We start from the raw sequence: 24,370 nt of genomic DNA, 5'->3' as shown, positions 1-24,370 counted from the left end.
AACAGATAAAATCTAAAACACAAATCCTAGAAATAGGATCAGGAGACTTTTAAAATCTGCTCTTGCTTCAACTGTATTCTACGATGGGGCAAGAAGGGGGTTAGACACATGATCACTTTGTCTGCAGATTCACTGATCCTTTAGGCATGTAACTCACATTACTTAAGTACTCCAAAGCCAAATCTTTTGACTTCTGGCTCACAAAGTCACAACCAGGAGTTTCAAAAGAAGAGAAAAGCAGGAAGTAGTTAACTTTTACTTTGAGCAGATGTAACACAAGCTCTTTGTTTTCTCCTAAAGATAAGTGGGTATGCAAAGACATTATGGTTTCTGGCTTGGCCTTGTTCTGTTCCACTGCAGCCTTTTCTACTGTGGTATGTTCCACTCACTGTTATTCCTTTTCTTCATTTGGTTTCTTCCTGGTGTTACTAATTTTTATTCTCATAGCTCCCCTACCATATTTTTCAGACTTTGTCTTTAGAGGGTCTGCGAGTGAATGGATCAAATCCCCCAACCCCATCATCCCAATCCTAAAAGGCATCTCTTTCATCTTTGGCCTTTGCTTGCCTTTTGGTGGCTTCTCTTTGGACTTCCCTTTAAAAGGTCTTCTCTTCATGTCCTTTACCTTACTCTTCCATAATCTTCTTGATCAAATTTGTTCTCTTTCTGAAGTCTTTTTTTGTTTGTTTTATGAAGTTTATTCCACTATAGTCCTCTTCCTTAGTATCCTTTATGTTGAATTTTTGCATTGGTGGCCATTGCCAAATCTATTCCTCTACATCAGATTATAAACACACACACACACACACACACACACACACACGTGTGTATATATATAATATATAAAAATTTATATAATATATATCCTCATCTCTGCTCATGAACTTCAAATGAATCTTCTTGATTTTCTGTGCTTTGTCAGTATTTGGAGTGGACAAATTTTGAGACCACTTTATTTTTTTTTACCACTTTTTCTTCCATTTTCACCCCCATCTTCCTCTCCCTCATCCCCACTTCATTACCAATACTAAATAGACTCTAAATTCTTCCACTTAGCCATCCTGGAGGGATAGAGCCCCAGGCACATTTATAATTTCTTTTATAAATTGATTCCACATTTTCAATTTGATTCAGTTTGATTCCACATTTTCCAAAGAAATCTTATCCAACATGTCATAACAAGATCAAGAGATACAGCATATTAAGTTATAGGTAAACATAGGGGAAAAAAACGTGTTTGAAGTCTTTTAATTGTTATTTTGGGGCTTAAAGTGACTCCAGTTTTGTTTTTGTTTTCCTGAATGTTCCTATGTGTTTCTGGATTCATATTCTTTGTTTCTTTCATGGGCACACTCTCATCTCAAGAAGTTGTTGCACCATTTTTTTTTTTCTTCTGAGGGGAGCAAAATTAATAAAGTTTCACCATCCTTTTTTTACACGGCAATTCTATCTGCTCTCTGGGCAATCAGACTGCAGAACACAATTCATGGCCTGGATTTTCTAGCACACTGGCTGCAGTGTTAGTACCAAAGAGCACTGCAGCTCACTCTCAGATAAACTTATTACAGACTTCGTTTTTCTTATCTGCCACCATCAACCATAGAGGTCAAAAACAGAAATAGCAGGGTAAAGCCAGTAGAAAATTTGGTTCAGATATAGACAAAAATATAATACTCTTCATTTAATACTTCTCAGAAAGGAATAAAGGACACATATTTTGCCACAGCTCACAACTATGCAGTTTAGTTCCAAAGCCAGGAATGTTATATTCCACTTTTCCTACCAACCTAAACATATTCAGGGGTTATTAAACCCACGCATATGAGATCTATTACAGATTTAATTTGTTTTACCTAGAAAAATGCAAAGTTAATGTTTTTTTGAAAATTTTTTTGATAAACAACACTCATATTAAGTAAAGTCCATTACCCAAATTCTGTCAACTTAATCATGAACTAACCTTTAGAAATTGGTATGAAAACTTAGTGTTTCATCTTTGGGTTGAGGAAATTGAACCTGAATGCAGCAAACACTCTATTCTATGTGGTTGATTCTCTTCTCAAGCCTCTTGGCTCAGGTCCTTTCCATCAATGATGAGACAGCTGAATGAGTCTTTTCTAATTTTGGAGAACCTCAAAGGCCTGAGAAATCAGTCAGTTTGCTCATAGGTAGTGTTACCAGAACCCACAGTTCATCTAAAAATGGAAAAAAAAAAAAAAAAAAAGCTTTCAGCACTGGCAGAACATGTTTTGGCTACTTCAAATCTTTACCTTGCAAAACCATGTTGAGAAGAGTCTGTCTTCTAGTATTTCCTCATAAAGGCGCAAAGGAATACTTTAAAAACTTTTTTTTTAGTTCACAACTATTTGTTGACTTATACTTGAAAGGTGAGACAAATATAAAAGTCTAAAAAATTACCTATTCTTTTCTAAAACAAATCTTAAAATTATGCTCTATTTTCTTACATCAAGTGAAATCTAAGGCCAGCATCATTTTCCCTTTTATAAATATCTCAATCTATTGCCTGATTCCACATAGAAATTTTCTTTATCTGAGGTCCATGAAATTTATAAGGCCAAGGCACACAGTGTGCTCTTTTGATATTTAAATTCAAGTTGACTTTTATTTTATTTTAATATCTAGTCATTGGTTTCATTAATTTAGGTTTTTTATTGTTGCATTGACAATTATACATATAATGAATTTATCTTACCTGTCCCATATGTCAGTAGCCCTCAAACTGAGGAACATTTGGGTTTTTACAAAGACTTTCCAAGAAATGTGTAATTTTAAGGCAAGATAAGATCGTTTTGAGACAACCAATTTCTAGTTCCTCAACCTTCATTCTTCCTAATACTGATCTTTCTGGGAATACGCTGGTAGCCAAGTTATCATGCTGGCTCCTTTCCCCACTTCACAATTACCTTTCCTCCACTTTATAAAAGAAATGTATAACTCCTGGGATGTAAAAACCCCAGGTGGCCAAAGAAGGGGACAAATTAAAACAATGCTATGTATAAATTCTCCTTTAATCAATGAAACTATTCTTTTCCTATCTCATATATATTTTATTAAGTAATTGAGTATTTGGGCCCATATTATAATATTATAAATCAGATAAAATAAATCAGTAGAGATGATATTTTACCTAAAGCCTTTCCTTCTTCCACAGCCTGATTACTGTTAAAGAAGCATCTCTCTAGGAGACTTTAGTGAGCACAAAGCAAAGAAACACTGAAGGCAGCAGTACATTACTGTATCCAGGCAACACATGGCAGGGCTCTGTGCCTTACCTATTTATCTATATTAGAATTAGAATTCTGCCATGTGATGGTTGTCATGGCGGCATATATTAACATATTTATTTGAGTTAAAAAATCAAGTTGGACTTTTACTGAAAGAAGGATGTCTTATTTGAAAGATAAATTTAAAAATGAAGAGTAGCTTTGTAAATTAGATTAAATGGCAGCCATTTTCCCTAAACTACGTAATCTCTATTTACAGCTACAAGCTTTGCTAAAAATATAATTAAGACAGATCTTTAAAAAATTCTCTAAAAATTATTTATTGACATATATATGTTGCAATTAATAATAGTTCTTACAACCCTTTCTAAGTATATTGGATTAAATAGGGTGCTTCTACATAAAAGAGTAATAAGTATAACAGTCATTTGATAAATCTTAGTTAAGCCTTTTTGATAAAATTTCCTCAAGCTGAGAAAGTGAGAGCAAATTCCTCTATAAGTCAAGTGATTTCTAGTTTTAGTAACCTACAGACTATAGGGTAATTAAGTTGTCATTAGAGTCATCATTAAAATAATTTATAGATGACGTTTTGATTTCTGGTATATAACTCAGAAGCATGAGAAAAGTTAATGATATAGTTCCTGGCATATTGTAAACATTGATATTTTAAAACTAAGATATTTTATCATTTCTTCAGATGTACACTGGAATTTATTCACTTCTCTCATTTCTAATCTCTATGACCTCTGATTTCTCCACCATCTTTTTTCTCTTATACTCTTTCAAATTCTTGTTTTCATTTCTTTGAAAGTTTTGGTTTTTCTTCAACTTCTTTCCTGAATTCTGCTTCTTCTAATTTTTAGTTTTATAATTAAATTTAATTATAATTGTTAATTTAAAACATTTTAACTTTTTTTTCCCATTGTGTTTGAGAATCCCACTTCATTCTCTTTCGTATGGACAGTCTAATGCCTTAAGCTAGATAGTGAAAACTGTGTCCACTTTTCATTGACCAGTACACACCAGTTTTATAATAAAACAACGTTTCCATATACAGGTGGATCTGTTTCTGAATTCTCTATTTTTTTCCATTGGGCAATTTGTATATCCCTAAATCATACACTAGCTTAATTACTATGGTTTTATATTAAATCATGATATAAAGGCAGGAAAACCAGACCTCCTTGATATAGGGCAGGAAAAACATCTTATTCTTTAGGCATGCACTTGTAATTTTTGAATAACTACCCTACATAAGTTCAGAATTATAGTGTCAAGTATCATCAAAATGCCACTAAAATAATAGCATTTTATTATATTAAAAATATTAATAATAATAACATTAAAATTCCCCAAATATTAGGTATTTGATTCCATGTGCACTGAGAAATAATATTGTTTTCAACATTTAAGTGTTCTAATTCATTAATGTAGTGTTTCTCCACATTAAATTAATAATTTAGTCTTTTAATAAAAGTTCGTAACTTTATCATTAAAGGTCTAAGACATTATGTATTAGACTTATTAAAAATTATTTATATTATATTGCTAGGCAAATTATAAATGTAAAAAATTACATTTTCTAGACAATGATTCCATTCTCCATTTTTGGTTTTTCTTTCCATGGTTTCAGTTACCTGAGTTCAACAATGATTCAAATATATTAAAAGGAAAATTCCAGGAGTAAACAATTTATAAGATTAAATCACACAATGTTCTGAATAGTGTGATGAAATCTCACTCTGTTCTACTGGGGATATGAATACACAGCTGATGCATAGTATAGATGCACTGTAAATACTACCTGCATACATTTAATAGCTATCTTGGTTATAAGATTGACTGTTATGGTATCACAGTACTTATATTTGAGTAACCCTTAGTTACTTAATTATGATCCTAAAGCCCCAAAGCAGTGATGCTGGCAATGTGGATGTGTCAAAAAGAAGCTGTCAAATTCTTCCATTAAGTAAAAAGGTAAAGGTTCTCAAAAAACAAAATAAATTGTCTGTTGAGGTTGCTAAGATCTATAGCAAGAATAAATTTTCAAATGAAATTCATGCTACCTTCACTGTCAAATCTAAAACTGCAAAAGTTCTGGCCACAGTGTATTGGGAGATGCCACATAGGAGTGAGGATGTACCCTTAGCCTTGAGCAATGGAGGTGTGAGACTGGCTTCAGCAGGGGACAAAACAGGTGGACCTCACCTCTGCTCAGCAGGGGAATGAAGCTCCAGGTGGGCAGTCACCCAATGGGACTGGGTTACACCCCCCTGAAACTCAATTCCTTCCCTCATTTGGGTGGAACTTTCTCAAGTGTCTTCCCCTCAATAAATAGGGTCTCGGACATACTTTCTTTCTCTTTCCAAGGACCTTTAAGGTTGAGAGGCCTCCCTGATTCCTGCAAGCAAAAGGTATTTCTGTGTGTTGCGTGCTTCTTTTGCCATTTTCTTAGTTATTGATGTAGCCAGCTTTTGTGAACCCAGCTCATGTCACCAGCCTGGCTAGCTGGCCATAAATGGAGTCCCCACTGGGATTGTGTTTAAGGTAGTTGGTAATATGTATATGGTTAAAGTGTAGCTCTCTCTCTCATAAGAAAAGCATGCTTTTAGGGCTTATTGTAGAATTAATGTGGATTTTTTGTGTTTTGAAATGTTTTAGATAAGAAAATTTGGATTTATATACTGGAGATTAATATTTAGAGAATGAAGAGAGGAAAAATTGTTTATTATGGAACGTTAAAATTCCAGAAATCTATGCTTCTAGAGAAATAAAGTATTTAAATTTTTTTATTTGATTATTACTTTCTAGAATTATTCAGGCAATTTAAATTGGGCTAATAAATCTAGGGAGCCTCTTACTGCAGCCTTACCGAATACTGAAACTGAGTGAGCTGTAACCCAGTTGCTACTCTCATGCAGATGTAAGGCTTTGGCTGCTCTTCCCTATGGGGTCTTTAACTTATCCTTGCAGACCCACTGCCAGCAATACTTTTGCTCCTTAGATAACCTAGTCTGGCCCACAATGTCCATGTGCAGGACATTGGCACCAGCTTCTGTTGTTGGAGCCTGCTTTTCAGTTGAAAGATTTCTGAGACATCTGCAGGAGGCACTGCAAGGGGAAGATGCAGGGAAACGATCCATTGACTGAGAAAGTGCTAAGGTCAACACAAGTCACAGAGACCAGCTCAAAGGATCCTGCCCAGGCAGTACAATATGGCAGCACCAGGGGAGGCTCATTTTGCATTGTGGCTTTGTGCCACCATTAGGGAGATGATGGCCGCTGGCCGGGACTCACCAGGACACAAGCCTGGCTGCTCCCCGCCTGCACTGGGTGCCTGAGGGAACAGCGAGGCAAGGGCACGTTGCTGCCACCGGAACATCCACAACCCAAGGGAAAATGGTGGAGTGCCCATGAAAGGTCAAGGGGATTTGAAGTGGGGAAATGCAGACTGGCCCAGTGCCAGGTACCAGGCAAAGGGCACAACAGCGGGCAACGGGACAGGCAAGGCGCAGCCAGCCAAAGGGTCCTTTGTTGGTCCAGATGCTAATGTGACCTGCTCTGCTACACACTAACCATGGTAACCCATCGCAGGAGCATCGACTGGACTGCACAGAGCCACAAACACAGGCTGCTGGGCGCTGCGAAGCTTCAACAAAGGACTGCCATGGTCAGAAGCGACAACGCAGGGAGTAAAATTCCTACAATTTCAAGCAAAACTTTGGGTTATAGAGAACCCGGAAGAATCCCCCAACCAAGTGACCTTCCTATCACCATAATACCTTACTACCACCACTCAAACAGAGCTTCTGGTCCCACTGTCCAACCACTAACCTATACTATCTGTCTCCCACAGGCTGACAACTGGAGTTACGAAAGCTGTGCCCCGCTGTCAGAAAATTTCTTTTCATTATTTTTAATATGTTCCCTTTAACAAAAATATTTATTTTCAGACAAAATCTAATTCAGCAAACTCCTCCACTGCAGCTCTCAGCCTAACTTGTTCTCAAAGCTAAATAATCTGATTTTTTATCCTACAGGTTCCTCTAGGAATTTTCTATGGCTATATTATTAAGGAAAAATTACAAAGATAACGTTACATTAATGAGATACTATGCATATGCTTATAGCTTAATTTCATTTTTAAAAGTTATGGGGTGCATTTGCTTGTCATGAGGACAGAAAGCCAGCAATCTGAGATCTTTTCTCACAGTGTTCCCATGACGACCAAAGAATCCTTATTCTTTTCACTTCTACTACGTAAATACGAAAAATACATAAATGTATGCACAAGGATCTTATTTTAACTGCATGATGTTACATCACCTAGATATAAGGGTGAACTCCTAGTTAAAAGTAAGTTAAAATGGATCCAAATACTTTTAAGAACCACAGGATTTCATAAGATTTATGATTACATAAATATAAGCTACACTTTTATTCTTAATGCATATTTTCCCAGTTACGTAAATAATGTATAGTCTTTAATTCACAGGATAATTAATATATGTCTATTTGCTTCTAATCATTTTCCCTCAACAGGAATCAAATAATTTATATTTTTTTATGCATGCATTTATCTGATGCTCTGCTTTATAGAGATATTTAAGGTAAATGTAATTTACTATAAAATGTATATTCCAAGAAATACTCATTAAATTATAAGGTTGACATATAACCATCAAGTAATCTCTAATTCCTAAATTATTGTTCAGGTTTTTATAAAATGATAGATATAATTCTGTAAACAGAGATATCCAAAAAGCCTTGGCTACATTTCATTTGAAGTAACTCTTCTTATTAAAATACAACAATTGTTTAGATTCTAAGATTAAAGGAATTATTCCAAAATATAACCAAGGAAGAATTCTAGTAGGAGAGAGAAAGAAATACTTCTGTATAGAGAATAAGAAATTGGAAGAGTCCTAAGAGGAAGAAAGAAATCATCTCTGGGTAAAAAGAAAAGGCCTTTTTATATTCTAAATTTTAATGATAGAGGATTTTCCTGAATAAAGAATTCTCTTTTTTTTGCCCAGATTGAATCAGGAAGATATATACAATTTAAACTGACCAATATCAAGTGATGAAATAGGAGATGCCATCAGAAGCCTACCAACTAAGAAAAGCCCAGGATGGGATGCATACACAGTTGCGTTCTACAAAACCTTTAAAGAAGAACTAATACCTTGAGATCCGACATGGCAGCAGGCGCGGAGAGATCAAGTCTCTGAGCTCTTCGGCTGCGCAGGCATAGGGAGTCGTAAACCGTCTAAATGCAGTTTGCTCAGCATCACTAGGCAATGCTGAGCTGACATGGATCTGGGGCGAACAGTCTGGGCCTCTCAGAACACACCGAGCCCGGATCGGCTGAATTCAAGCTCCCGTTTGCCTGCGTCTCACAGACAAACTGCTGTGACTCAGCACTAAACCATCCCACTGAAACAACTGGTCGGCCCTTCTGAACCTACGGAGGTAAACGCCAACTGAGCCTTCATACTCAGTGCCCACAGGATTGAAACGGGGCTTGGGAGAGCCAGTCAGGACCCACCCATTGCATCAGTCACCCGGCAAAGGGAACGAACTGTCTCCATTTGCTTGGGATACCACCATGGCAGAGAACTGACGTCACCAGAATGCAGCGGAGGGGATAACTTCATTGAAACCAGCAGCGACAGGTGTGTAACCCCCTAGCCTTCCCTCTCCACACAGCGAGGAAACCTTAAGGGCCCTTCCCAGCTCTCCCATGAGCTCGATAGCCAGACCGAGGGAATCAGAAGTGGAGCGGGACCTGCGGCGCTCGGCTACCGCTCCCACCAGTGCTGACAACTGAGGTCTTTTGCACCAGCTACCAGGGGCGTGGCTACCGGAGGGCAAGCAAAATTCGCTGAGGGTTCTCAGCCCCAAGCTCTACAAACTTAGGGTCTGAGGGAATGGCAAACAGGGAGACTGGGCCCAGTCGTTCATGAAAATAGGGCTCCTGGGAGCAGCAGACCTGGCGTGTAGCCAGTATTGTGGTGAGCGTCACCAGTGAGCGGGGCCTGGCTTGAGGAAAAGTGGGGAAGTGACTAGACACAGGAGAAGGCCCTAGGCACTCAGGATTGGAGACCCGCCCAGGCTGGGAGGAGGAGCTGCTGCACAGTGATTGGTTCCCGCGTATTGAGAGGAGAAGCTTGGCCCGGTGGGCACAGCTCCACCTACTGGAAGAGAAGTTAATCAAACTCTAAGACTGCATTTATTAATTCTTTTTATTTGGTTTTTTTTATTTTCATTTTTTTGTTGTTGTTTTTTAAATTTTTAAAAAAAAATTTTAAATTTTTTTTAAATTTAATTTTTTTAAATTATTTTTTTAAATTTTTTTTTCTTTTCTATTTTTTCTTTTGTCTTTTCATTTCTTTTCAATTTCCTTATTCCCCCTTCCTTGAATTCTACCTGCTTACTCTCATTCTCTTTAGTGACTTCTTCCCTTCCCTTCTAATACCTTTCCTCCCAAGCATCAAATAAATTTATAGGAGTAAACTCAGCAGTCAAACAGAATAAGAAGTAACATGAGCAGCATGAAAAAGCAAGGAAGAAAAGGAGTACAAACAATGCAGGACAGTCTAAATATTCAGGAGGACCTAGAGTCATCAGAAAAATGGTCAAATAAAGAACTCAAGGAATACCTTAGACAGATGGAATGGAACCTTAAAGAGGATATGAGACAGCAAATTCAAACAGTGAAAGAACTCATTGAAAATGAATTACATAAACAAATAAAAGAAGAAATTAAGCATCTTTATCAGGAAATAGAGATTATAAAAAAAATCAAACAATAATTCTAGAAATGAAGGAAACTATAAACCAAATTAAAAACTCAAATGAGAGTATCACTAACAGAGTGGAGCAAGAAGAAGCCAGAACGTCAGATAATGAAGACAAAATATATCATCTTGAAAAGAGTCTAACCAACTCAGAAAGGCTGGTAAAAAATCACGAGAAAAACATCCAAGAGATATGCGATAACATAAAAAAACCAAACTTAAGAGTCATCCGGATAGAGGAAGCTATAGAGATTCAAACCAAGGGAATGAGTAACCTGCTGAATGAAATAATTACAGAAAGCTTTCCAGACATATAAGAGGAAATGGATATACAAATTGTCGATGCATACAGGACACCGAGCATACAAAATTACAGTAGACCAATGCCAAGACACATTGTTATAAAGATATCCAATATACAGAACAAAGAGAAAATATTAAAAGCTACAAGAGAAAGGAGGCAGATTACATTCAGGGGTAAACCAATAAGGTTAACAATGGATTTTTCATCACAGACACTGAAAGCAAGAAGATCCTGGAACAACGTATTTCAAACACTGAAAGACAATGGATGCCAACCAAGAATTTTGTATCCAGCAAAATTAAGCTTCAGGTACAACAACAAAATAAAAATCTTTCATGATAAACAAAAGTTAAAAGAATTTGCAGCCAGAAAACCAGCATTGCAAAGCATCTTGAGCAAAACACTACACGAGGAAGAAATGAAAAACAATCATATGATCATCTCAATAGATGCAGAAAAAGCATTTGACAAAATACAGCACCCCTTCCTGTTCAAAACACTAGAAAATCTAGGGATAACAGGAACATATTTCAACATCATAAAGGCTATATTAAGCCCCAGGTCAACATCATTCTAAATGGAGAAAAATTGAAGGCATTCCCTCTAAAAACTGGAACAAGACAGGGATGCTCTATTTCATCACTCCTATTTAATATAGTTCTTGAAACACTTCCAGAGCAATTAGAAGAAAGAAATTAAAGAGATACATATAGGAAAGGAACTTAAATTAGCACTATTTGCTGATAATATGATTCTATACCTAGAAGACCCAAAAGGCTCCACCAGAAAACTTCTAGAACTAATAAATGAATTCAGCAAAGTAGCAGGATATAAAATCAGCACCCATAAATGAATTTCTGCATATCAGTGACAAATCCTCTGAGAGGGAAATGAGAAACACTACCCCATTTACAGTAGCCTCAAAAAAATTAATAAATAAAATACTTGAGAATAAACTTAATGAAAGAGGTGAAAGATCTATACAATGAAAACTACAGAACTCTAAAGAAAGAAATTAAAGAATACCTTAGAAGATGGAAAGATCTACCTTGCTCTTGGATAGGCAGAACTCATAGTATCAAAATGACCATACTACCGAAAGCACTATACAGATTTAATGCAATTCTGATCAAAATCCCAATGGCATTTCTAATAGAAATAGAAATAGCAATCATGAAATTCATCTGGAAAAATAAGAAACCCAGAATAGCTAAAGCAATCCTTAGCAGGAAGAATGAAGCAGGTGGCATAACTATACCAGACCTTAAATTATACTACAAAGCAATAGTTAACAAAAACAGCATGGTATTGGCACCAAAACAGACTAGTAGATAAACAGTACAGAATAGAGGACACAGAGACTAACCCACAAAATTATAATTATCTTATATTAGACAAAGGTGCCAAATACATGCACTGGAGAAAAGATAGCGTCTTCATCAAATGGTGCTGGGAAAACTGGAAATCTATACGCAAAAAATGAAACTAAACCCCTCTCTCTCACCATGCACAAACTCAACTCAAAGTGGACCAAGGACCTAGGAATTAAACCAGCGATCCTGCGTCTAATAAAGAAAAAGGAGGCCCTAATCTTCATCGTGTGGGATTAGGTCTCAAGTTCCTTAATAAGACTTCTATAGTGCAAAAAGTAAAACCAAGAATCAATAAATGAAATGGACTCAAACTAAAATGTTTCTTCTCAGCAAAAGAAACAATCTGTGAGGTGAAGAGAGCGCCTACATCTTTAGAGCAAATTTTTGCCCCTTACACATCAGCTATAGCATTACTCTCTAGGGTATATAAAGAACTCTAAAAGCTAGGCACCAAAAAAACAAATAACCCAATCAATAAATGGGCCTAGGACATGAACAGATATTTCTCAGAAGACGATATACAATCAATCAACAAATATATGAAAAATTGTTCATCATCTCTAGCAATTAGAGAAATGCAAGTCAAAACAACTCTAAGATAGCATCTCACTTCAGTTAGAATGGCAGCTATTATGAAGACAATAATAAGTGCTGGTGAGGATTTGGGGAAAAAGGCACATTCACACATTGCTGGTGAGACTGCAAATTGGTGCAACCAATATGGAAAGTATTATGGAAATTCCTTAGAAAAATGGGAATGGAACCACCATTTGACCCAGATATCCCTCTCCTCGGTTAAAAACAGCATACTACAGGGACACAGCCACATCAATGCTTACAGCAGCATAATTCACAATAGCTAAACTGTGGAACCAACCTAGATGCCCTTCAGTAGATGGAGTAAAAAATGTGGCATATATACACAATGAAATATTACTCAGCAATAAAAGAGAATAAAAATCATGGCATTTGCAGGTAAATGGATGGCACTGGAGAAGATAATGCTAAGTGAAGTTAGCCAATTCCCCCCACCCCCCAAAAAATAAATGCAAACTTTTTCTCTGATACAAGGTCACTGACTCATAATGGAGGAGGGAGGGGGAGCATGGGAGGAATTGACAAACTCTAGATAGGGCAGAGGGGTAGGAGAGGAAGGGAGGGGGCAGGGGATTAGCAATGATGGTGGAATGTGATAGATATCATTATCCAAGTACAGGTATGAATTGGTGTGAACATACTTTATATAGAGAGATATAAAAAATTGTGCTCTATATGTTTAATAGGAATTGTAATGCATTCTGCTGTCATGTATTTAAAAAATAAAATCAATTAAAAATATTTGTTATTTTATTTTTTAGTTGTAGTTGAAAGCAACTTCTTTATTTTATTTATTTTATTTTTATGTGGTGCTGAGGATCGAATCCAGGGCCTCACACGTGCTAGGTGAGCACTCTACCACTGAGCCACAACCCCAGCCCCTGAATAAAGAAATCTTTATGTGATTATCTAGACAGTGATATAAGAAGTTAAGATAATTGAAAAACAGATTCGTATATAACTGAACTGACTATAAATATATAAAATAATCAGTTTTAGGATATTTTAGGCTTTTCCCTGATCTTATTATGCTGATGTAAATAAAGATTTTTGTCCAAATTTTGAATGACAGAACTTATTGAAACATTAAGTTTATGCCTAGTGATTCTTGCTGTTTAAACAAGGAATAATTTATAGTGAATTAAGATTCACACATCATTGATTAAACAATAAATGTCTTCAAATATTACCTTGAGTTCGAATTTTGAAACTTCTCTTTAAAGACTACATTTAATTGATTTGAAAACTTCATAATTATGATAATTACTGCTAATTCTTACATATTAATTCTGTTTGTTAAATATGTTTCTAAAATATCTGTGAGATTTAAGAGAACATTTTATTAAAACTGGTGTTCTCCAAATTAAGGCTATCTGTTAATTCTGAGCAACAGAAGCTACAAATTTTATTGGGAATTCATTTGCATCATGTAGGGTTCTCTGACTGGACCTATTACCCACAAGATATATTATCAGACTTATATGCAGCTCCTTTCGCTGGGAAGTACCCTTAATCATATTTTTTAAAGACAACTGAGAGACACTGATCCATTTAAAGGATAATATTATGAAATATAAAGATATTTTGAGACCTTCTCTCAGGAAGGGATTAAAGGTTATTTTAATTTATCCTTTTACATGTAACATCAAAATGAATTACAATGATCAAAAGAGGTGTCTTATTTTCATATATTGTAGGTCTGGCCTCAGTCACTACCATGATACAAGGCCTTAAACAAAAGAAACCTCTCTAGCTTAATACAGATAAGAACAAATTCGGAGAGATTTTCAAGAGATCCAAATACATATATATTATAATATTTCAGAACTTGTGCCAGATGTCTGACCTCACCTAGATATTATGCTATTACTTAGCTAAAATTTAAAATAGAAGGCCATCCTAAGAACAATTTTAAAAAGATCTATCTTAATCCTGTCCCAAAAATACAGAATAGGGACAAACCTGGTTGTTTGGAGCACAGGCAATTCCCCAGGGATAAACAGGATCCAACAGGTAAACAGAATGCCTAAAATAATAATAATTATTATTATTTTATAAAATAATAATAATTATTATTTTATAAAATATTAATTTATAATTATATAACAATATATTATATATAATTATTATAATAATAATTATTATTATTTTAGTAAGCCTTTAGAAAAATTCTACTGTTTTTATGAGACTCAAAGAGACAGTACATAGCACCCTAAATTTATAGAGGGCCACCCATTTTCAAGGGATTGCAGAAACTAACATGGTCCTATGCAAATTTAGATGTTACACCATAATTTAAAGAGATATCAAATAAAAGAAAAAAAACATAAAAATAGAAAAAGACCAAAATACTAGTCTTGATGCCAAAAGAAATAAACTTCCTAAATAAAAATGTTACTCCTCTTTTAAGTTATTAAAAAAAAAAAAACTTTGAAAGCCTCTATAACACTGAAACAGGGTTTACTTTGAGCCCCTGTCATCAGTTTATCACAGAGAAAAATAACTCTAAAAATAGCTACCCCTAAAATATTAGACAGACAGCCATAAACAAGTCAGCTCAACAGCCACTAGTTTATCTCAATACAGAACTTAAATGTGATAAGCCCATTTTTTACTTTAAAAACAAGGTAGTGCCCTACATCATACATTGGTATTTTAAAAATTAGTAAAGACATAAACTATACATAATTATTAGAGCTTATTACATCAAGTTATTAAAAATGTTCATATAACTGTTTATACGTAAAGACTGTTTTGACGTGAATCCCTCAAAATGTCATTGCTAGCTTCATGCCATATAAAGTTCTAAATCAGATCACTGTCTCAAACAATATTATTGATTTATTTTTGCCCATCAATTTTTGAAGTACTAACTCCGCATACTTAGGTCAGCATTAAGTTTGATAACAATAATAACAATTTTTTTTAAGAAAGAGTGAGAGAGAGAAAGAGGGATAGAGAGAGAATTTTAATATTTTTTTTTTTTAGTATTTGGCGGACATAATATCTTTGTCTGTATGTGGTGCTGAGGATCGAACCCTGGCCGCACACATGCCAGGCGAGTGCGCTACCGCTTGAGCCACATCCCCATCCCCAATAATAACAATTTTTAATGGATTAGTAAATAAAGGGCTATTCAGTTTTCTATTTCAGTTTTTTTTAAGGGTAAAAAAACAAAATATTTTTCCTATGTTTACTAAACATATATATTTTCTATTTTGGAAAGATGTCTCTATATTAAATTTCTCATGCTGCTAGTAAAGGACACCATTCTTAAGTTAAAAACTGCCGCAGTCTCTGGCTGGGCACAAATCACGAGTCTCCACACAGCTTGTAGATTCAAACAGCAATTCTTTATTCCCGAACTCACACCGGCCATTTATAAACACGTTCTGGGGGAATCCACGTTCTCTGCCCAAATCCACTTCTGCCCAAATCCACTACTCATGGGCTTCTGTCTCCCAAAATATACTGTCTGACCCTAAGAACTCAAGAGGAACTCAGCAGCAGGATACGCCCTATTCTAAAGGGGGAACACCCTAATCTCCCATTATTGCTAAACTGCCCTATTCTAAAGGGGGAACACCCTAATCTCCTATTATGCTAAACCGCCCTGGTCCTTGAGCAAGGTCACCTTTCAGAAGTCCTTCCACTAGACAGCATGGGAGTAAGCTGGCAAGGAGATTGTCATACCTACTTGGCTGATGGCTCCCAGCAAAAAACTCTGGCTCTAGCCTCATTGCAAATTAAGAGAGTCATTTAAGTTAATCTAGAGCTAATTTCACAACACAAATTTTTATATACAACTTATTACATTCTTCATTTTGGATAATTCTATTAAAATCAAGTCATATATTTGGTAAAGATTAAGTTTCTATTTACTATGGTCCCATTAAATGACTTTCGTCAAGTTTCATAACCAGCTAGAGATAATAAATCTTTTCTTATTATTTATATACTTGTACTATACTATTCACCTAATGATAGTATAACTTATGCCAAGCCTCTATTCAATTTTAACAAAGAAATAAGGGGAAAACAGGATCCTATATACACATACTAAATCTTACAAATATTTCAAAATTTTTTCTTAAATTGTGATATTAAAAGTCTTACTGCTGCTGAACATGATTCAGTAAGTTAAATCAGATTTCAAATCAGTTTAAACCTGTTATCCTGGAAATGGCTGAAAAACCTGATACAGGAAGGTAAATCTCTAGCTGCAGAGTTTACAGTCATGCAGCTTAACGAGCTTGTCAGGTAGGTAAAACTTATGAAGAGACTTCTGTGGACCCATTTCCCAAGTGCACTTTTTAATGTACTTTATGGTGTGGACTTGAAAATTCATCCATGTGATTACATTGATCGTACTGACTATAATGGTCAGTTATACCTATATGTTGTTCCCATGATAAAAATGCTGGCTGTCTAATAGTATCTTTCCGGGGGAAAAGACAGCATATGGGGAACCTAAACCAGTCAATCATGATGGTCCTTGGAAATTAAGACTATACTGACATATCTGGACAAATATCAAAATAGAAAGATTATTAAAATAGAATTTTCCTATACAGGCCAGTTATCTACATAAAGTATCTACCAATGTATTATTGCCCTAATCATTCTACAATAAAATTGGCACCATTCCTAAGTGGATATATTGTGCAAATGTCTTGCCAGTATAACATAAGGTGTGTAAAAATAGTGGATATATTTTAGACTGGTCTCATAGAATTGACAAAGACAATTACATGAGGATGCCATGACTCCTAGAGGCTTTAACCTTCAGAGAGATGGCATCCAGAAGGGTGTCTGGTGCTTAACTTCTGCCCCCAGAATTTTTGCATTACTGACAAACCTAAGAGAATTCTTAAATGTGAGAATTAAGAGAAAGGATGATAAATATCCTGTAGCCTATAAAAAATGCAACTTATCTAATTGTATCATTAGGTATAATAGAGGAAAAGAACACTGATCTTAATCAACCTTCCTTTGTCCTACTGCCAGCTAACATTCCAGAACCATGGTATGCTGAATTTGATGTTCAGCCTTTGAAACAGGTGCATGCCAATTAAACAGACCTAGGTAAGCTCTTGATCTCATGATCCTTGAAGTGACTACTTTAAATTTATTCATTGTTTCTACAATTACAGCCTTTGTGGCTATGTTTTAAACTTACAACATGTAAATATTCTTAATAATTTGGCTTAAATTACTTCCCAGATCCTCCATAGTCAGATGAATTTTGATGGAAGGATTGAAACTAAGATGTACACTCTAGAAGCCACTGTAATAAATAACACAAATGAGATCTCTGTTCTATGGTTTAAGGAAAGGCTTGAATGCCATGCTAGTTATAAATATGTCTGTGTTACTATGGCCAAATACAATGCTTCCCAATAAAATTGGGAAAAGATTAAAAATCTTCTAGTGAGTGTTTGTCAGAGTAATAATAATAACCTGGATCTTTTGAAGTTAATTGGATGACTTTAATCCAAAAAATATGTTGAAACATTCTATATGGTATGTTATTGAAATGATATGTTTTCTACTAATTCTTTTTATGTCATAATAGGAGGTCATGACATCCTCGCACAAAGAATCCAGTGACTGGGAGTTATAACCCTTCAGTGTATTTACATATAAAAAAGGGGGTATATGTGGAGAGCTGCCACATAGAAATGAACATGTACCCTTATCCTTAAGTGATAGAGGTGTGGGAGTGTCTTCCACTGTGCACTAAAGCAGGTGGACCTCACCTCTGCTCAGAATGAATGAAGCTCCGAGAGTGGGTAGTCACCCAATGGGACGGGCTAAAACCCCCTGAAACCCAACCCTTCCATTATTTGGGTGGAACTTTTACAAGTTCCCCTCAATAAATATAGTCTCAGGCATGTTCTCTCTCTTTCCAGTGGACCCTAAAGGTTGAGAGCTATCCCTGATTTCTGCAAGCAAAACGTATTTCTGTGTGTTGCATGATTTTTTTTTTTTTTTTTTGGCCATTTTCTTAGTTACTAATGTAGCCAGCTTTTGTGAATCCAGCTTAGGTAGCCAACCTGGCTAGCTGGTGATAAAAGTGTATGATAAGTGCTTTTTAAAGAAAAGGCATTAAATTTGGGGCAGAAGACATAAACAAAGTATCTTCTGATTGACTGAATTGTGTTACACAACACATGAGAGGATCCCGTGATGTGAGTAATATCAAGCCATTTACTGTAAGTAAGGAATGGTTAGACTCAGGAATAGTCCTGGTCTGAAAAATATAAAAATTACCGGAAAGATCCACCTGTGGAGTTGCAGCTGCATTTCTAACACAGTTGAGGCAGTTGATTAATAAAACAAGATATATCATCCCAAGCAAGTACTCAACTGTGATTAAACCAGGCTTTTCTGATAGAAGATGCCCAACAGGATCTATATTCATAAAAGTGCTAAAGAAGCACCAGGGCATAAAATAGGGAAGAACAGATTAACCCTAGTACTCTGTGACAATACTGCAAGGCATACAATAAAATATCTCACTGATTACAAAGAACCATATACTCTCAAAAATAAAAAAATTACATTATATTATAGAAATATAATTATTATAGTAATTATTCCATTTTATTATAGCTATTATTGTTAATCTCTTTCTGTGCCTAATTTATAAATTAAAATTTCTTATAGATAATATATAGGAAAAAACATAGTATCTATAGGGTTTGGTACTATCTGCAGTTTCAACATCCATTGGAGGTCTTGGAACATGTTCCCGATGGATAAAAGGGGAACACTGTAGTAACTTTACTGTGGAGAACTCTGGCAGAGACCATCTTAACCAAGTGAACAAAGTTAACACCACCAGCAATAAATCATGTTGATGTAATTTACTCTGATATGAAGTGACATAATCATGAGAAAACATAAGACAAAATCAAATTGAGTCCCATTCTACAAAAGACATGACCACTACTCTTCAAAAGTATAAAGTCTGGAAAAGACAAGGAAAACAGCAGCATCAACAGCAACAAACTCCACAAATGGGAGAAGACTGAAGAGATATGGCTACCAAATGCAAGTGGTGTCCTGAATTGATCCTGAAACAAAAAATGTGTCAAAGAAAAACTGGAAAAAGCAGAATGAAAGCTTGTAATTTTGTTAACATTGTTCTATCAAAGTTAACTTCTTAATTTTGATAAATAATCCATGACTATGTAGGATATTAATGGTTATCATTATTTTCTATTTTGTTGTTTGTTTCTGTTCTATAGAAAAGCAACTGTTTTTCCTATGCTGAGTCTGTATTTTAAAAAATCTTGCTAAATTCATTAACTCTAATAATTTAGTTGTAGTGGTCTGACAGTTTCCCACATGGACAACTATATCAATGCCAATAATGATGTATTTTTTCCTTCTTTCCATTCCTGCACCTTTTCTCTTAGGCTCCTCTCTGCCTCCCTTTTACTTACTCTGCCGGCTGGGCTTTCTAGCCCAATTTTGAATAAAATGGTGAGATCAGGCTTTTATGTCTTTTAAGAGTTAAAATTATATCTGTTGATGCCCAAAACTAATTTTAATTTTATCAGAATAATCAAGGGAAAATAACTTGGTTTTGCTCTTTAGCATTTTTATCATAGAGAAAGCAATACCATTTTATTTCAGTTTTAAATTCTGAAATGTTTATATAGAAAACATAAAAGATTGGTTCCACAGTCTTGCTATTGTGAATTCTGCTGCTATGAACATGGATGTAGCAGTGTCCCTATAGTATGCTCTTTTTAGGTCTTTAGGGAATAGACCGAGTAGGGGAATAGCTGGGTCAAATGGTGGTTCCATTCTGAGCTTTCCAAGAAATCTCCATACTGCTTTCCAAATTGGCCGCACCAATTTGCAGTCCCACCAGCAATGTGGAACCAACCTAGATGCCCTTCAATAGACGAATGGATAAAAAAAAATGTGGCATTTATACACAATGGAGTATTACTCTGCATTAAAAAATGACAAAATCATAGAATTTGCAGGGAAATGGATGGCATTAGAGCAGATGATGCTAAGTGAAGCTAGCCAATCCCTTAAAAACAAATGCCAAATGTCTTCTTTGATATAAGGAGAGTAACTAAGAAAAGAGTAGGGACGAAAAGCATGAGAAGAAGATTAACATTAAACAGGGATGAGAGGTGGGAGGGAAAGGGAGAGAGAAGGGAAATTGCATGAAAATGGAAGGAGATCCTCAGGGGTATACAAAATTACATACAAGAGGAAGTGAGGGGAAAGGGGAAAAAATATAAGGGGGAGAAATGAATTACAGTAGAGGGGGTAGAGAGAGAAGAGGGGAGGGGAGGGGGGATAGTAGAGGATAGGAAAGGCAGCAGAATACAACAGACAATAGTATGGCAATATGTAAATCAATGGATGTGCAACTGATGTGATTCTGCAATCTGTATACGGGGTAAAAATGGGAGTTCATATCCCACTTGAATCAAAGTGTGAAATATGATATATCAAGAACTATGTAATGTTTTGAACAACCAACAATAAAAATTAATTAAAAAAAAAGAGAATAGGAGCTGAATTTCATGAAATATGGGATAGTATTAAAAGGTAAAATCTAGGATGTGTAGGGGCTCTGAGGAACAAATTAAAGGAATGTAAAATATTTTCAATAAAACAATGAGAGAAAAATATCAAATATTAAAAATTAAATGGAAAATTCTTTTTGATTTCAGATTTGGTTTATAATCTAACACCTTAAAATATAAAAATCTGAAGTGTGCTCATCAGATTCCCTTATTTCAGGGCTCACAAAAAATACTATTTGACTAAACTTTTTTGAGAAAATTGAATTATAAATTTGGAGAATGCATATGACTTTAATTGGATACATTCAGTTATTCAGCATTGAAAAATAATTTAAATAATACATATTTTACAAGAATATTGCAACTTGAAAATCCAAAAGGTTTAGGATATTTAAACAATACCACAAATATCATAAATGTTATTATTTGTAGTTACTCAATGGTCATAAGATAAAAATGGCCGAAGTGTATTTAAGCTTTCCTGTAAAATGAATGTTATGCTACAATGTAGCTCACATTTAAGAAATTATACTTGAATGAAAGTCACATTATAATATGAATAGCCTAGTATCAACTTTTTTATTAAATAAAAGTGTTTTCCTTGAAAAAAAAAAAGAAAGAAAACATAAAAGAACATATAATACAAAAAAAAAGTGAGTACCATGACAAAAAAGAAATGCAATGTGGTATTGTATCATTAAAATAAAATAAAAGCTGTGTGACATTAACTATCCAGACATCACTTTTCCCTGTTATAGTGTTGGGGCTGTCACTGGGAAACATTTACCCTGCCAGAGTTTACATTTCCAGGTCTTCGTCCCTTGTTCCAGATGTAGCTTTGTGAATAGTACTCTCCAGAAAAATATCAGTGGAAGTGACTGAGTGTCAACTTCTGGATTGCAGTTTTTCAGAAGCAGATAAGGTGTGTTCATGTTCGTTCCCCAGTTGCTAAAGAACTCAAAGGCCCAGGTTATGGACGGTTATCTATTGATCACAAATGCCTTCGGTACTTTATTTCATTAGCGGTAAATACACTTTAATTGGGTTTAAGCTTTTAATACATTTTGGGGTCTATATATTATAGCAGTTAGCTTTCCCAAATTAATAAAAGAAATAAACAAACAACTACAGTATATTTAAGGAAGGCACAGATGAAAAGCTCTAAAGTATATAGTAATCGCTTAGTAGCTAGAAATGAAGAAACCAAGTAAAAGGTAATAAGGTAGTTATGCCATACAGTCACAAAGCAAAAAATAAAAAGACTGCTTGCCAAACATTTAATAAAAAGACTGCTTGCCAACTAATAATCCTTGGTGAGAGAAGTGAAAAGGTAGTTGCCTCCAGAGGTATAAAGCGGGGAAATAACTGGAAAGGGTTATCCATCTGAAGTGATGGAAATGTTCCGTATCTTATTTTGGGTAATGGTAACAGTTGTCAAAACTCATTGAACTGAGCACTTAAAAGCTATGCACGTATTGCCTGTAAGTTTCAGTCAGCTCTTGTGTTTTTGTGCTTCGAATCTTTGGTTCAAGTAACTGTGAATTCAAACTATTTGAAAAACAATGTGTATATACTGAACATGTACAGACTTTGTCTTGTTGTTATTCATAAACAATATATTTTAAATAATCTAGAGATGATTTAAAGTACACAGGAATATATGTGTAAGTTATATGTGAATACTATACCATTTTACATAAGTGACTTGAATATCTGTGGATTTTGGTATCTTGGGGAGGGGTCTTGAAACCAATTCCCTGAGGAGTCCTAGGTATGACTGAATACCTCCATTTTTACAAATGCAATTGTCTACCAAACCCATGTCTATAGAGAAAAGAAATGGAAAACAGAATGTTTGAATTAAAAAGTACTATTTGCTGTCTTTATCAAAGATTTATAATAAAGAAATGTGAAGAGACAAGCACTAAAAGATTTGAGAGTAGAGGGGATCCAACATGGCGGCGGGCAGAGAGGCTGCGCTTTTAATACACTCCCAGTGATGGGGTCATAAAGTCGCAAGGATAACTCTTGGATTCTACCAACGGAGATTCTCCTAGCAAAATTCCACTGAAGAGAGACCGCCTGGGAGCTACTAGGATTTTTTTGAAGTGTCTGTGTGACCCAGACGAGCGGGACCCTGTCAGAGACACGGAGTTCCAAATCCACCAGCCACAGTCCGAGCACCGCGGGCACAGCTGCAGATCCGTCCACCCGCCCGCAGACAAAGTGACTGGGTCCTGCTAGACGCCGAGACACAGCTTGGCAGGAAGAAGTCTTTAGCCAAACCTCCACAAGCCAGGAGCTGAGGCGAACCGGGCCCAACCAGTCCCACCCCTCCCCTTGGACACTCCAGCAAGGAGCCTGGGGCCCGCCATAGCAGAGAGGTGACGTCATCGGAGTTCGGATGGCAGAATTCCTTCCCAGCAGAATCCACTTTAGCAGGTGCGTGACTCCCCATACTGATACAAGCAGCCAGGAAACTTCATTGACTTCTCAGGGGTCGTGTCCGTAGGGAAGCAGAGGGGATCCCAGACCCCCAGCCCCCCATATCACCAGCGGTGAACCACAAGGTCTTAGCCGCCAGTTTACCACAGCACTGGGGCTTAAAAGGGACACGCGGTGGGGCTGCAAGTGTAACTAGATCTCGGGGGAGTCACTTCTGGGGAACAGGACCTGGCTGGCAGGCTGGCAGGAGGAAGGGGGTTAAGAGCTGGAGAAGTGAAATGGCTCTGGACTGACAAGACTGAGAGACCCCCAGGAGACGCCCTACAGAGATAGCTCTCGGCAGGTAGAGAGCAGACGCTCCGCTTGGAGGGCACAGCACCGCCTACTGGAAGAGAGGAAGGTGGATCTCTAAGACTTTAATTTTTTGTTGTTGTTGTTGTTGTTGCTGTTGTCGATATTTTTTTTTCTCTCCTTCTTCTCTCCCTGTTCCTTTCTCCCCTTTTCCTTCTCTCTTTCTATCCCATTTCAAGTTTTATTGTTCTTTTCATTCCCCTCTAATCTATCTCTCCCTCTATCCTTTTTTCTTTTTAACAGCACCTTCATTCCCCTAACCCCCAACTCTCATCCCAAGCATTATATCTTCCATTGCGTGTAATAGGTGAATGTCTCGAGGCTGTCTATAAGACTCCTAAATACCTAGCTACTACCAACACCTTGATCCAATTGCCTGGTAGTATCCACCTTCAGTGGAGCAATCTTCTAAAGTAGCCAAGACATACTAACCATCGTACCACCAGAGCACCAAACCTAAACATATAGTCCTAAGAACAAACAGCAAAACATTATATGCATACAGAACCTAGAAGCCTTATATGAATTGAATGAATCAGCTTTAAAGTACAACAAATCCCAACATTTCTAGGCATAATCTCCCAACACAAAAGAGAGACAACAGAGATATACAAAGCCAAAACAAATGTATAGGAGAAAGCAGTTACTAAGCAGTCAAACAGAGCTGGAAAGCAACGTGAACAATATGAAA

At 36.1% G+C, this 24,370-nt stretch overlaps 1 protein-coding gene across 22 annotated transcripts in view; it reads right to left on the bottom strand.

Moving 5' to 3' along the window:
- The window catches only part of Znf438 (zinc finger protein 438), a 191,495-nt gene that overhangs the window by 75,272 nt on the left and 91,853 nt on the right, over positions 1 to 24,370 (bottom strand). For 9 of the 22 annotated variants that reach the window (XM_076831850.1, XM_076831848.1, XM_076831852.1 and 6 more), the window contains one exon: positions 1,961 to 2,195. The exons of the other annotated variants lie outside the window; for them this stretch is intronic. The gene's annotated coding sequence lies outside the window, so the exon portion shown is untranslated. The remainder of the gene's footprint in view (positions 1 to 1,960; positions 2,196 to 24,370) is intronic. 22 annotated transcript variants of the gene reach the window in all.

Source organism: Callospermophilus lateralis, chromosome 13 (genome assembly GCF_048772815.1).
Source record: "Callospermophilus lateralis isolate mCalLat2 chromosome 13, mCalLat2.hap1, whole genome shotgun sequence".
Taxonomy (NCBI): Eukaryota; Metazoa; Chordata; class Mammalia; order Rodentia; family Sciuridae; genus Callospermophilus; species Callospermophilus lateralis.
The sequence above is the reverse complement of the archived record's forward strand: the minus strand, read 5'-3'. Positions and strand labels throughout refer to the sequence as shown.